The following is a 14,941-nucleotide window of genomic DNA, read 5'->3' on the forward strand; positions in this document are numbered from 1 at the left end:
TCTACTTTATACATTCCAGCAATCAACGATGTCACTTTTGTTGATGTACCTACACATTTTATAGATTCTATAACACCTAGGCTGATCCATAGGGTGATAGGTATGTCATATTTCGGGACAAAAAAGACACATTAGATCTGTTCCTTTGTTTTAAGTGTAACACTAGTTCTTGAAAAGTGTAAAAGTGTTACACTTTGTTGTTTCTTTGGGTAGTGTTTACACTTTTTTTCACGATACACTCAACTTGTGTCGTAGAACACGTACAACTCGTTTCTTTGAAATGCTGTAGGAAAAAAAGTGTAACACTTTTCTACACCTACCTCTGAGACGGTGGTGGATAATTACACTCGTCATCATCCAACCGGAGCCAGCTGTTTAGCTGTCAAATGTGTTTGTTTACAAAAAAGATATCTTTCCTTTTAGTTTAATTTAAACTAGATTTATAAATTGAAAAAACTAAAGTAGCTACAAGTTTTAATTTAATTTTGCTTAACCTCTGAGTGGCACTTTCCTGTGATTTTAAAATTATCACTTTTCAGTAATTTTTTTAATAATCTTTTTAGTTCAGAGAAATAAGGAAAAAAATATCCTGTTGGTGACACAACCCCCTTCAGGCCGAAACCAAATTTTTTGAGTAGTATGAGTATGGACATCTATTATAATAACCTATATGTTTCCTGCAGCCGATTTTGATGATATACATAGTTATAAACAAATGAAGATAAAAAAACGGTAAATTTTCGCTTTTTTCGTCTATTACTAAAAAATTAGGCATTTTAAACAAATTTGAGAGCAAGAAACTTATAAACCGTATTAAAAATGAACTGCCGAGAAAAATTGGCTACAAGTAGGGTACAATAAAAAACAATGGAAAGGAAGACTTGAAGATGCTTATGTTCAGATGTGGACATGCTAGACGAAAAAGAAGAAGAACTAATGATTTGTATAATTTATTACAATCATTTTAATAAAAATGCAATATTTCCATAAGTTTCCGAAAGTTTCCAATATTCCCGGAAATATTACATCACTAGGCCTGACAACACTATAGTACAGCAATCTAATAGCATTAATACTCCTAAAGTCCTGTGTGCTTCGCTTAATGAATCCAGGCATCCTAAGTGCTCTAGAAACTATGATGTCAATGTGATTGACAAAAGAGAGTGTGTAGTCCATTGTGACTCCAAGGTCCCTAATAGATGAGACTTGGGACAATGGTGTCCCTTTAATACAATATTCAAAATTAATTTTATTAAGTTTTTTAGTAAAAGTTATGGAGTTGCACTTAGTGATGTTTAGATCCATGGCATTGATCTCACACCACTCATCCAGTCTGGCCAGATCTGATTGTTCAAAGTTTAAGACAGTCCTCTGGGGAGGATATTTTAGGTAGCATTTCAGGTCATCTGCAAAACACAAGAATTCAGCAAATCTAAGACAGTCCGAAATGTCATTGACAAATAATACAAATAATAAGGGTCTCAGGTGGGACCCTTGTGGTACTCCAGAGGGGTTGGGAATATTTTTAGACATGTAATTATTTACCTTTGACATCTTTCAGTTAGATAACTGGCTAGCCATTCCAATAATGTTCCCTGAATACCAGCAGTTTCTAGTTTGTTGAGCAAGATTTTGTGGTTTACCCTATCGAATCGCTTGGAAAAGTCTGTGTAGATCGCGTGAACCTCCCCGTCCCCATCCAAGACTTCCGACAGATAGTTAGCAAAAGTAATTAAATTTAATTCTGCAGATTTTTTGCTAAGAAACTCAAACTGCTCTTCTATTACTGTCAAACTTAATTTTGATCTTAAAAAAGCCGCTACTATTTTCTGGAATAATTTTGGAATGGAATTAAGACTGCATACTGGTCTATAGTTGGATATATCAGGTATGTTACCAGACTTATAGATAGGCATAAGATAACTCGCTTTCCAGAAATCTGGAAAGAGACCTGAAGCAAGAGATTTATTGAATATTCTCATGAAGTGGACGTGAAAGAACAAAACTACAAGATTTAAGAACTGAAGGAGGGATGCCATCTGAACATGGTCCCTTCATTATGTCAATATTAGCCATCTCCTCGTAAATGGTTGATATAGGAATATTATAATCAGAGATACAAATATGATTAAATGAGGGTTTACTTTGCGGATTGATATTTTTGTCAGTGTACACTGACTGAAAATATTCTGCAAAAAGATCAGGCAGATCAGGTCCCAACTGACATTCTTTATCTTTAAAGAACAACAAAGGTGGTAGTTCATTTCCACTTCGCTTGCTCTTAACAAAGTTCCAGAACTGTTGTATATTTCTTTGATCTGTTAAAGAAAATTCAGATTTTTCAACGAACTGTAGGTAGCACAATTGAGATAAGTTTTTACACTCAGCTCGAAGTATGCTATAATCAACATAATCACCTCTTAACCCTGAATTTTTAAATTTTTTGTGAGCCTGTTTTTTCTGGATTGTCAGCTGCTTCAACTCTGGGGTAAACCATGATGCTTTTAGATACTTTTTTTTTGAGGACTTACAGCATGAACAAAAAAGTACAGAATATCATAAAAAATGTTTACCATATTATTGACAGTGATTTAATAATACTTCATCCCAATTACAGTCAGAAAAATTAAAGAATACCCATGAACGATCACATCAATCACTTACTTTATATTTGCTGTCTTTTTCTATAAATAACAAACGTTTGTTATAGAAAAAGACAGCAAATACAAAATAAGTGATTGACGTGATCGTTCATGGGTATTCTTTCATTTTTCCGACTGTAATTTGACTTAAACAGCCATTTAAGAGAGTTAAATCAGCTGATTTAAAATCATAATAAAACATATCATTCTGATGACTGCTTTCATTTGTGTGATTCGTATTGTTCTTAATCTGAATGTTCAATGGAGGATGATATCTATCAGCTGGTATCAATGGGTTGTCGCTCAATGTACAGAAGTATTTTTATTAGTGGATAGTATCAGATCCAGGATTCTATCAGTGTTGTTGGGGCTTCATTCACCTGATATAAGTTGTGAAATGCACAAGAGTCCGCTATTGCGCTATTACAGTGATTCACCAACCTCTGCCACCGGTACTGAACAGAAATCTTCGGTTGACCTAGTGCAATATGGCATATTAAAATCACCATTGCTGAAAAATGGACGTGCTCCTGGTCCAGAGGGGATATATGCAGAGTTAATAAAAAATGGAACCAACAAACTATTCGAGATTCTAACAGAAGTTTTCAATAGGCACTTGCATGGAGAACCAGTGCCACAAAGTTGGAAAGAAGGATGGATTACATCTATCCATAAGAAAGGAAATAAGGAAGATTGCAATAACTATCGGGGTATAACTGTTACGAGTACGCTTAGCAGATTATATGGAAGAATTATAAAAGAACGCATATGCGAAGAATACCGCCCTTTTGAGTCAGAAGAACAAAACGGATTCAGAGCAGGACGATCCACAATAGATAGTATTTTCTGCTTATCCCAAATACTTGAGAAAAGAACACTGAGATCTCGAGAAGTGCATTTACTCTTAGTCGATTTAACAAAAGCATATGACACCGTGCCGGTTGCGAAGTTGTGGAAAGTATTGGAGAAAACCAGTATCAGCGTTACACTAATCGATGCTATTAAAGAGCTTTATAAGAACACAATAGCAAAAGTTAAAATAGGAAAAGAGGTGTCTAATGGTTTTCAGGTAACAAAAGGACTTAAGCAAGGTTGTTGTTTATCTCCCATACTGTTCAACATATATATCGATGAAGCACTCAGGCACTGGAAGAAGAAGTGTAAAGGGATGGGGCTATCTATTGGGGATGAAACGTTATATACGTTGCACTATGCAGATGACCAGGTAGTTATTGCCCAAGACAAAGAAGACCTGGAGTATATGGCTAGAAAACTAATGGAAGAGTACAAAAAATGGGGCCTCGAAGTAAATGTCCAAAAAACACAATATCTTTGCGTAGGAGGAGAAAATAATCCAGATGACCTCGACTTAGAAGATGAAACTATTAAGAAATGTGACCAATGTACATATTTGGGGGTAAAACTGACAAAGACAGGACGAAGTGATGAAGCCATAAAAGACAGAATAACCAAAGGAAAACAAGTTATAGGTGCGTTGAATTCAGTATTATGGCAAAAAAATATAAGACCGGAAACGAAAAAACGAATATATAATACCATATTAAAACCAGTAATCGTCTATGGCTCAGAAGTGTGGCAGTTATCACAAAAACTTAAAGGTAACCTATTGGCAGTTGAAATGGATTTTTGGAGGAGAGCAGCGGGAAAGTCTAGATTAGAACATGTGAAAAATGAGGACATCAGGAGACAAATGAAAGTACAAAGATCAATTATAGAAGACATCGAAAAACAACAACTAATATGGTACGGACATGTTAGACGTATGGGGGAAGAAAGACTACCCAAAAAGATATTAGAATGGGTACCACCAGAGAAAAGAAAACGAGGACGACCACCAACAACATGGATCCAAGGAATCTCAAAAGCAATGTCAGCAAGAAATCTATCTGAAGAAGACTGGCAGAATAGACAGGCTTGGCGAACGGGAACCCAAAGGCGTATTACGCTGTGAACGGGATATATATATATATATATATATATATATATATATATATATAATCACCACAAAGCCATACAGACTCTTCATGATTTTCCATAATACAATCTACTGTTGTAAAGGAGTTCAGGTACTTGTTTAATGGAGAACGTGGTGGAATATCTTCTTCTTCTTCAGGTGCCATCTCCGCTACGGAAGTTGGCAATCATCATAGCTATTTTAATTTTTGAGGCAGTAGCTCTAAATAGTTGTTTTGAGCTGCATCCAAACCATTCTCTCAGGTTCTTCAGCCATGAAATTCGTCTTCTGCCGATGCTTTTTCTGCCATCTATCTTTCCCTGCATTATGAGTCGCAGGATGCCATACTTCTCGCCCCGCATCACATGTCCGAGATACTGTAGTTTTCTTTCTTTAATTGTAAGTTCAACTTCCTTCTCTTTACCTATTCTTCTCAGTACTTCATTGCAGTGGCGGCTCGTATAACTTTAGGAAGGTAGTGCCAGAATCCGGGCAGCTGCCTAAATTTTTTGTGGCGGTTTTACGATATGGTCAAAAAGGATATAAAATATAAATAGAGTATCACGATAAGCTGAATTTAATTGGGTTTTTATATTTAACTTACCAAGCATTGAAAAGCTAAAAACGTTATTCATGTGCACTTTAGATTTTTCATGGGATTTCAATTTCTCCCATATATGTACAAGATCATCGGTGCCTTTGTTTGACCAAGTCTCGTCACCTCCAAACAAAACGCATACAAAACAGAAGGGTTTATTAGTTTGTTCGCAACCACACAACCAGCTATTTTTATCATAAATAATTTTATTAAACTTATGACAGCGAAGTTTTTGTCCATTTCCACTTTGTTTTTCAATTTTTAAATCGGGTAAAGGCCGACCGAGTTCTTTAATTTGTAGTTTTTTTTTCTAACGAAAAACCACCAAAAGAGTTTTTTAATATACTAATTTGATTCATTGTCAATAAATAAATTAAACGTAGAAAATAATCAAAATATTATTTTTATACCTACGACACCCACGATCACAACGCACTAACTAATAATTACAAATTAAAAAATATAGTAGAGTATAAACACAAATATACAATACAGTAGTAGACAATAAACACAATAGCGTCAAGCGAACGCGTAAAGAAACTAGAAATATGTAGATCTAAAACATTGTATCTTAAGATCCACTAACTTCCTTTTCGAGATTTCGAGCCTGGCACGGAGACTCCAATTTAAACGTATGTTAAAAGTGCAATACCGCTCTCTCTCTCTGTCACTTACACAGGATGCTCATACAATCTTTCTCTTTTCTCACGAGCCACTATGCCGTTCGGCACTGGGATTTTTATGATTTTCATCCTTTATCCGGTCAGCTGTGGGTGGCCAGAGTCGGTAGATTTGCATTGCGCTACACAGTTGCCAGATTTGATATAATTTATAAAAATAAAGAGAAATATTCACAAAAAAAATAAACAGGCATTAAAATGTTTTTAAGATAAAAAATATGTTTCTGCATAGTTAGCAAGGTAGTGCCATGGCTCTATGGCACTACCTCACGGGCCGCCACTGCTTCATTGTTTGTAACTTTACCTACCCAGGAAACCCTCCTAATTCTTCAATAGGTCCACATTTCAAAGGCGTTAAGTCGTCTCATTGTCTCTACATTTAGACAGCAGCAATTATGATCGTGTCCAAACATGTTCCTATTTTAACAAATAATTGCTCAATCCCCGTCTGGGGATTGAGCAATTGAGCAACATGGAACATGTAAGAATTCTTTAATACTGCTATCAGCACACCACCTACTCTTAACAAATTACTAGTATTTTGGCTTCTATCACATCTGTAAATGTTATAATCAAATAACCCCAACTCACTGTCACTAATATCGTTGGTCAACCATGTCTCAGTTAATATAATAATAGAGGTAACAGTTTGCAGTAACACTTGATTGAAGAGTATTTAGTTTAGTTCTAAGACCACGCACATTTTGGTAAAAACATCAATATTTTCTTTTGGGTAAGACTTAGATTTATTTGTACCAATGAAAGAAAATTTTGTGTAATAGTATTCTTTAAGGGGTCTAGGACATTTCGCCGTCGCCGTTTCGCCGTCGTCATTTCGCCGTCGCCATTTCGCCGTCGCCGTTTCGCCGTCAAGCCATTTCGCCGTCGCCGTTTCGCCGTCGAGCCATTTCGCCGTCGAGCCATTTCGCCGTCGAGCCATTTCGCCGTCGAGCCATTTCGCCGTCGCCGTTTTTTCCGTCGAGCCATTTCGCCGTCGCCATTTCGTTGTTAGCATTCGTACTTATAATTTCGGGATGATCATTACTTGTATATAAGTTTTGAATGGTTTTCGAACGATTATTATACTATCACTTTTGCATAATGAAGTTTTTTATTTTTGATACAGTAAAAACAATTGAAATTGAAATCCCTTTTCTCAATATTGTTTATTTCCCGGAATCTGATAATACGAGTAGTCATATTTATCTGTTTATTTTTAATACTGAATATTTTTAATACTGTAAATATTTTATTTTTCAGACGAAAACAATGTATAGTTGAATACGAAAATATAACTTAGGTTTTACTAGCAACATCAGTATTTTATTTACACTGACATTTAGTATAAAAAAAAGTTAGTGTTATCACGTTCTTGCGACATTTAGTATAAAAAAAGTTAGTATGTTATCACGTTCTTGTAAACTTAACCAATGCCGGGATGGCGACGGCGAAACGGCCGACGGCGAAGTGGCTCGACAGCGAAATGGCGACGGCGAAATGGCGACGGCGAAACGGCGACGGAGAAACGTCCCAGTCCGTTCTTTAAGTAGGTAAATATAAATTACAGTGGAACCTCAATAAGTCAGATTAACACGTTCAGTGCTTGTTTTGTTTTTTTTTATTTCCACGGGACAAGCCCAATACAGTTACATTTGTTTGTATATATATGTTATATATATTTTTTGCATATATATAATATAACACATACAATATAATAGTTAAAAGAAATAAATTACATACAGAACAAATTAGAAACAGACTGGTAAGGATGCACAAAACAAAACAATTAAGAGGCAATATTAATTTGTTGCAAGTCGCTTATAAGTTGGTTAGGTGTGGAACTAAAATTAAGCCTCTCAGTATTTAGATTTGCTAGACTTAACATTCTAGTTATAGGTTCATTGAGGCCATAATTACATCGATGAAATGGTACCTGAAAAGTGTTTTCAACTGCATTTCTAGTACTGTATGAAGGAACTTTAAAACCAACCTTAGACAATAAATAATGACTATTTGATGTACCATTTAACAAACTATACCTACAGAATTTTCAAATCATGGTGACAATGACGTTCTTCCAGGGTATTGATATTTATATATGCTCTAATTTCTTCATAACTGTAAAACCTGTTATTCCCATTAATAGCTCTAATTTTAAATCCCAAAAACCTATGGAATTTATTTTGAACTTTTTTAATTTTTTCTGTGTAAACATTATAGTAAGGTGATCAAATACTACAACAGTATTCCAAGTGAGGTCTAACAAGAGAACAGTATAACAATTTTAGGGTATTGGGACTTTTAAAATTATAGCAGTTTCATTTCATGAAGCCAAGCATCTGTAATGCCTTTGAAATGATAGAATTTGTCAAACAGTATTCCAAGATCTCTTATTGTATTAACACAATCTAGTGGTGTGTTATCAAGTTTATATTCAAACGGAATAAACAAATACACATTATAATTGCAAAAACATGAAATACATATGCACAATACATCTAAATTACGTACAGGTGTATACAGCATTGTTTATTTCTTGGTTAAAATCTCAGTCAAAGTGAAAAAATGTTTGTTTTGTCTGATGAAAATCAGTCCGGGTTATCGGAGGCCGACTTATGGGGGTTCCACTGTATATTTATTTATTTAATGTATTATTCTAAATGGGCAATAAGTCACAATTTTACTTGAAAAATGATTTTATTGACATTTTGACTTTCACCTCAGACATCGTTATCAAAGGATGACATATTACTAAATTAAACAAACATGTTGCTTAGTAAAAAAATTCTTCTAATAATTTAATTTAATTTGACTCATTCATATCGGCAATTCAGACATAGATTATACATTTTAAAGAAGCAGACTTTAAAATGATATTGTTTAGACATTTTATAAAATTTATTTTGTTATATTTTTTAATGTAAGCTTTGATTCTATAATGAATGTTGCTATGGTTGACGCTAACAACTGATATATAATATTAGAAAAATAACTCTTGTCAAGCAGCAATCAAACTCAAAATATATCCATTTTTGTAAATGAAGTTTTTATGTTTAAATGATTAATTCAAGAATATGGTCAATCATCATTGATTAGCCCGAAGTTTATACAGATATTGCCAATATTTATGAGTTGCATTCCTGGGACGACTTTATTGAAAGATAGTTGATTCGATTACATGAAATCAACTTTAACTCACGAATATCTGTCATAAAAAAATTATAGCATGTGATTTGTCTTTAAAAAGACAACCACATGCAATGGTGATAGTAAAATTCTCTTGTTAGTGATACCGGTACTCTCCAAAATTATTGAGAGACTCACAAAAACCCGATTATGCCCTTTCTCATTGATAACAATATCTTATCCCAAAATAAGTTCGGCTTTTTAACTAATAAATGTACCACTGATGTCATGTTTTCTGTGCTTCATGAGGTTTACCAAAGCTTTTGATTGTGTAAATCACGACATTTTGATTAAAAAACTAAATTTCTATGGAATTCGAGATATTTCTTTGAATTGGTTCCAATCTTACTTGAATAATAGGAAACAACTAGTTAGAGCAAATGATACTGACTCTAGTAACACCAACATTGTATGTGGACTACCACAAGGTTCAGTATTGGGTCCTCTACTGTTTCTTATCTTTATAAATGACATCATTAATTTAAAAATCGATGGGAAAATTTTTCTTTTTGCTGATGATACCAGTATCACTTGGAGCAACTCAACTATTGCATCTCTTCATTCAACTATAACTTCTGATTTGCTTACGATAAAAACCTGGTCTGACTCTAATTTACTCTCTTTTACCGTGGATAAGACACTAGCATTATCCCATAAAAGTACTCTTCAACCCCTGCTTGTTAATAACAGCCAGATCTCTACCGTTGATTCTCTAAAATTTATTGGTATTTTTTTAGACAGCAATCTCAAATGGTCCCTTCATATCGATTTGTTAAGTAAGAAACTCGCCTCAGCCTGCTATGCTATAAGATCTTTTTCGAAATAACTCATTTTTTCTACAGCCGTGTTAAAAATGCAATTTTTAGCACTCCATACGAGCGTTAAAAGGCACTAGTGCTTTAAAAAAATTTTAAGGCACTGCAGTTCGTATTGACCTTATATGCAATTTTGATGTAATGTCAAAAAAATATAAAATTGGAATGTCAGTAAGTTCAAGTAAAAGTTTTTGTAGATATTGTCCTGTAATTACGTTTGTAGAAAAAATATTGTATGATATGCGTGTTAAAAAGTACATTTTTAAGGCACTCATGTAAATGCACTCATACAAACACAGTGCATAAGGCACTCATGCAAACTTTCACATGCGTCGCGTGCCTTAAACGTGTACTTTTAACACTTATATCATAAATAACTATTAGCATCTTCTAAACTAACATATTTTTCGTTGTTCGAGTCTCATCTTCGATATGGTCTTCCTTTTTGGGGTTCTAGTACAGCTACCCAATTATATGTTATTTTTAAATTACAAAAAAGAGTATTAAGGTATCTGTTTGGCCTCAGAAAAACAACACATTGCAGAAGTTACTTCAAAGATCACGGAATTTTAACCCTTCCATCTTTATATATTTTAGAAACTGTTTGCTTAATTTGTAAACACATGCATGCCTTCCAGCAAGGCCCATCATGACTACTCAACCAGAAATTCAACTTTTAATATCTATTTACCGATCCCGTCCTCTGAGTTAGTAAAGAAATCTATATTATTCCGCAAAAAAACTATACAACCATCTCCCTTTACAACTCAAATCTGCAACATCTTTCCCCAAGTTCCGTAAAACGACAAAAGCTCATCTATCTAAAAGACCATATTATTCAGTAGAAGAGTTTCTTAATAACTAAGAACTTACAGTAATGTACAAGTAACTAAATTTATCTATATTTGGGTGTCACATGCAGCAGCTTAAACTTGCTAGTTCCTATGTCTGTATTTTATTTTGTTGTATGTTCACTTTGCAATTTGCATTAATTTTGCAATATATCGGTTTTGTGTTTTCTTCTTTTAAATTTTTTTTTATATTGACGATTATGTTAAGTTTTGTCCATAAAATTTGTATAATTTTCAGTGACAATAAAGCAAATTTCTATTCTATTCTATTCTAAGGTTAGGTTCATCTTTTGACTTATTTTTAGACAGAAATCAAGTGAATTTAGAAGCTATTAATTTAATAATTAAGAACAGAAGGGTAATACAATTTTAAAAATTATACAAAAATCAAATCAAATATAAATTGAAATTTATAAACATAGGGATTTTAAATACCTACAGTCCATTCACTTTACAAATTCCCAACTGTAAACAAACGCACGTGGAAGCTAAACAGGGCCGTACTGAGGTGTATCATATGTTTTTTTAAAAATATTTACTTTTGAAACTAATCCCGTAAGAATTGCTTGAAATTTAATTGTAAACCAGATTTTGTTCTTTTTAAGGGGAAAGGCGCAAAATATCGGCTGTCAAAATTTTTAATGTGTTTTAAATTGTATTAATTTTTTTCGATTCCTGAGAAAACTAATAAGTATTTTTGAAAAATTTACACGCAGAATAAAATATTACCTTATTACCGAGGGTCAAGAGTCCCTTAGAATGAATAAAAAGTTTCTTTTTAGTGAAATATTTGCAATTAAAAATCACCCTAAATTTTCTCTTTTATTTTCACCCCTGTAACTTATTAAAATAAACATTATAGAAGTTTTCAGGGACTTTCGGCCCTCAATAATAATGTAATCTTTCATTCTGCCTTTAAATTTTTTAAAAATATTTATTAGTTTTCACAGGACTCGAAAAAAATGAATACATTCAAAACACATTGAACATTGACAGGCGAAATTTTGCGCCTATGCCCTTAAGAAAAATGTGGTAAAATAAAATATTTATTAACTGAGATATACATAACAATGTGAACATTTTCAATAAAGTAGCATCATATTATAAGGTTATGTTATTTATAAGTTATGTTTTTGCTAAGAATGGTTTTTCTTCGATAAAATATTTACTTTTTGGAATATTTGCAAAAAACCGTCTAAAAACCATCCATCCATTTCCGGGCTTATTTTGAACGTGTATTTTTTGCCAGGACCAAAGCACACATCGGCACAGTATTACCTTTTTCTTTGACATATTAGCTAGGTATATGTATGCCAAATTTCATGTCACGACTATAAAACATAAAAAACTATAAAACACGACCAGTCTTAATTAATAACTCAACAATAACTACTGTAAAGTACAATAACATAACATAAAATAATATTATCTTAAAAACCAACACGCTAAAAAATACAATTTGAATTTGCAGATGCAGACTGACAAGTTAGGACCTGTAAAATGAGAAACCGCCTCGTTTAGGGCGATAAATTATATTTAATAGCTTCTTGACGAATGAGTGGACGAATCGTTAACACGTGCGTTTGTTTATATTGGGAATTTGCTATGTGAATGTGGTGTACTGTTCTTTCTATCCAAAGTTGCCAGATGAGATTTTATAAATTCCCCACTTAGAAACTGAAATTCCCTCAAATTGAAGCTCAAATCCCACAAATTTAAATTTTTGCCGCATGTTAATAAATAGTAGTCAAATGAAGAGAACAGTAAACCAAAATAATACTACTTATCAACGAGGGCCCTGGAAATAATTCATAGTTCCTATCGTCTTCGATTATATGGGAGTATAACATACAGTTTTATGTACATTCGTAAATTTAATTTATTATGACCCCTTAAAATCCTCCATAATTTTCCTCCCCCAAAAAATCCCACTACAATTTCTGCTTAGAAAAATTTCCCTAGACACTTTCAAATTACCCCAAAATTGTGGGAAAATACCCCAATCTGGCAACCCTATTTCTATCTACTTTTTGATGCACCATCGAACCCGAACAGCTGTTTGCTGTTCGACACTGTTCTGTCATCGGCGGTTGCCGACGACGGGTCGGTCTTCTCATGATTCAATTTCTCGCTCCAACTTGTACTATTTCTACATAAGGTTATCTTTGTTAGAGAAACCAATACGTGCCAATACTTATATTTCTTTTTTTAACGTTTAATAAATAACTCATGTCATAACGGTGACGGATACGTCACACGAAATTTACGTAAAAAGTTATCGAGAAGTTATATGTCATAGTTATCTTAACTTTACCGCAAACGTTAAAGATAACTTCGGTCATCCATCACAGGGCTGAATACCTTCATATACAGGGTGTAACAAAAATACAGGTCATAAATTAAATCACATATTCTGGGAACAAAAATAGTTCGAATGAACCTAACTTACCTTAGTACTAATATGCACATAAAAAAAGTTACAGCCCCTTTGAACAATTCCCTTCGTTGGCTCAGTGTAGATGGTCTTTAAGTTGTGATGGAAACACCAAATAATAGTAGCAGAGTTTATTGATGAGACTTACACTATGGATGTTGACCCGGGGTACTTTGAGTAGAGACTTAAATGATGATCGTTGAAGACAATCACTCGCGTTAATGAATTAATAATAATTGAATTTCTAGACAAGAGATCTTAGTTTTATATAAGTTTAAATTGGGTCAATGTAAACACGGGCCCCGCGTGATTTTGTGTATCTAATTAAGGTAAATTGTTTATCTTATGTCAGCAACTTTTGGCTGATGTCCAAATTATATTATTGATAATTGACCAAATGTGTATGTAATTTAATTAATTACGTGTGTGTGTTTAATAACAAATAAATGCATTCGATCTACTGGGTGATAAAATGATACTGTCCAATTTCGGATATGAATACTGAATATTTGATATTGGACATACTGCGGAATCGGGCAAAAACTGGCCCAAGTGTCAATACTCAAAGTTTACATATAAGTATTACATAAAATAGTCAAATTCAAACATGTTAATAAATAAATAGTTTAAGAATAATCAACAATCTTCCAACCGTACTCTAGCTATCAATGTCCGACTCTATCTCTAGATTAAAATTAGGGCAATTGGATGAAAATGTGGAGAGTGGGATGTCGGCCTTTGAAGTCGACGGTACATTGTTATGCCGATTACTACTTAATACAGGTACTTCCTGTTCGTTAGTCTGAGTATGTGGATTCCCTGAACGACATAGTCGTACAACAGGACGGTATTTCCATAACGTGAGTATCCCAATTATTACCATTATAGTAATGGTCCCGGTGGCTACAAAATAATGCCAATTAGATTCTGGAATCGATTGCCACTGCGTATGCGTCATTTCTTGTTCTAAACTTTCCTCCTCAAGTAACGCGTGACGTAGCTCTCCTCCTGGTATGTCCAGGTAGGTGTTTAGAGGCATGTTAAACCTGCGGGGTGTCCTCGCCACCAATTGGGCCACGGGAGTGATTGGCGCCTTCAGGTAGCTTGTTACCGCTCTCTCCATCCCACTGCTAGTGGGGAGTAATGTAATATTTTTCGTTTGGGCGATACATTTGGGTGAAAGTTTCAGGAATGTGACTCGTTCCAGTACTCTTTCGCTCCGATTTCCATCGCAAATAATGGATATGTGTATCGTGACTGGCGTGATAACGAGCCAGAGGTTGGCGGTACCCATCTTACTCCATTGAGCTGTCTGTATTGTCCTGGCTACCACTGGACATGTGCTATTCTTAGATCGCTCATAAATTTCTTCAAGTATGCAGTTTGGTTGGGTATCCATGTTCCTTATAGCCGTTGGTGAGCACGCTATCTGCGTCTTTGTCAACAGTAAACATCTTTCCCTATCTTCTGCGGTCAATTCGAAGTAGTGCAGTGTGTTATAATCTACGACCAGTAGATTCCTTGGGGCGACAAATGTGCGCAACACCGACCCCTCAACGTTAAGTGGTATGGCCGTGACTTTCAGCATGCTGTACTTAATTTTCCCTGTCACTATGAAATAGCCGATGACTGTTATATATCTGTCGTCATGACTGACTTCTGTTTCTATAATGGGCTGTCGTCGTATTTCGACCCCTTGTGGCAGTATCTGCCCTGCTTTCTCTATCAATTTGGTTATCTCACCCGGTTTCACTATATCA

The 14,941-nt window shown here is 34.4% G+C and overlaps 1 protein-coding gene across 2 annotated transcripts in view; it reads left to right on the forward strand.

Annotated features, from left to right (window-relative positions):
* Positions 1-14,941, forward strand: part of LOC126892260 (zinc finger protein 112-like) — a 39,363-nt gene that overhangs the window by 695 nt on the left and 23,727 nt on the right. The window lies entirely within an intron of this gene.

Source organism: Diabrotica virgifera, chromosome 9 (assembly GCF_917563875.1).
Source record: "Diabrotica virgifera virgifera chromosome 9, PGI_DIABVI_V3a".
In the NCBI taxonomy this organism is placed as follows: Eukaryota; Metazoa; Arthropoda; class Insecta; order Coleoptera; family Chrysomelidae; genus Diabrotica; species Diabrotica virgifera.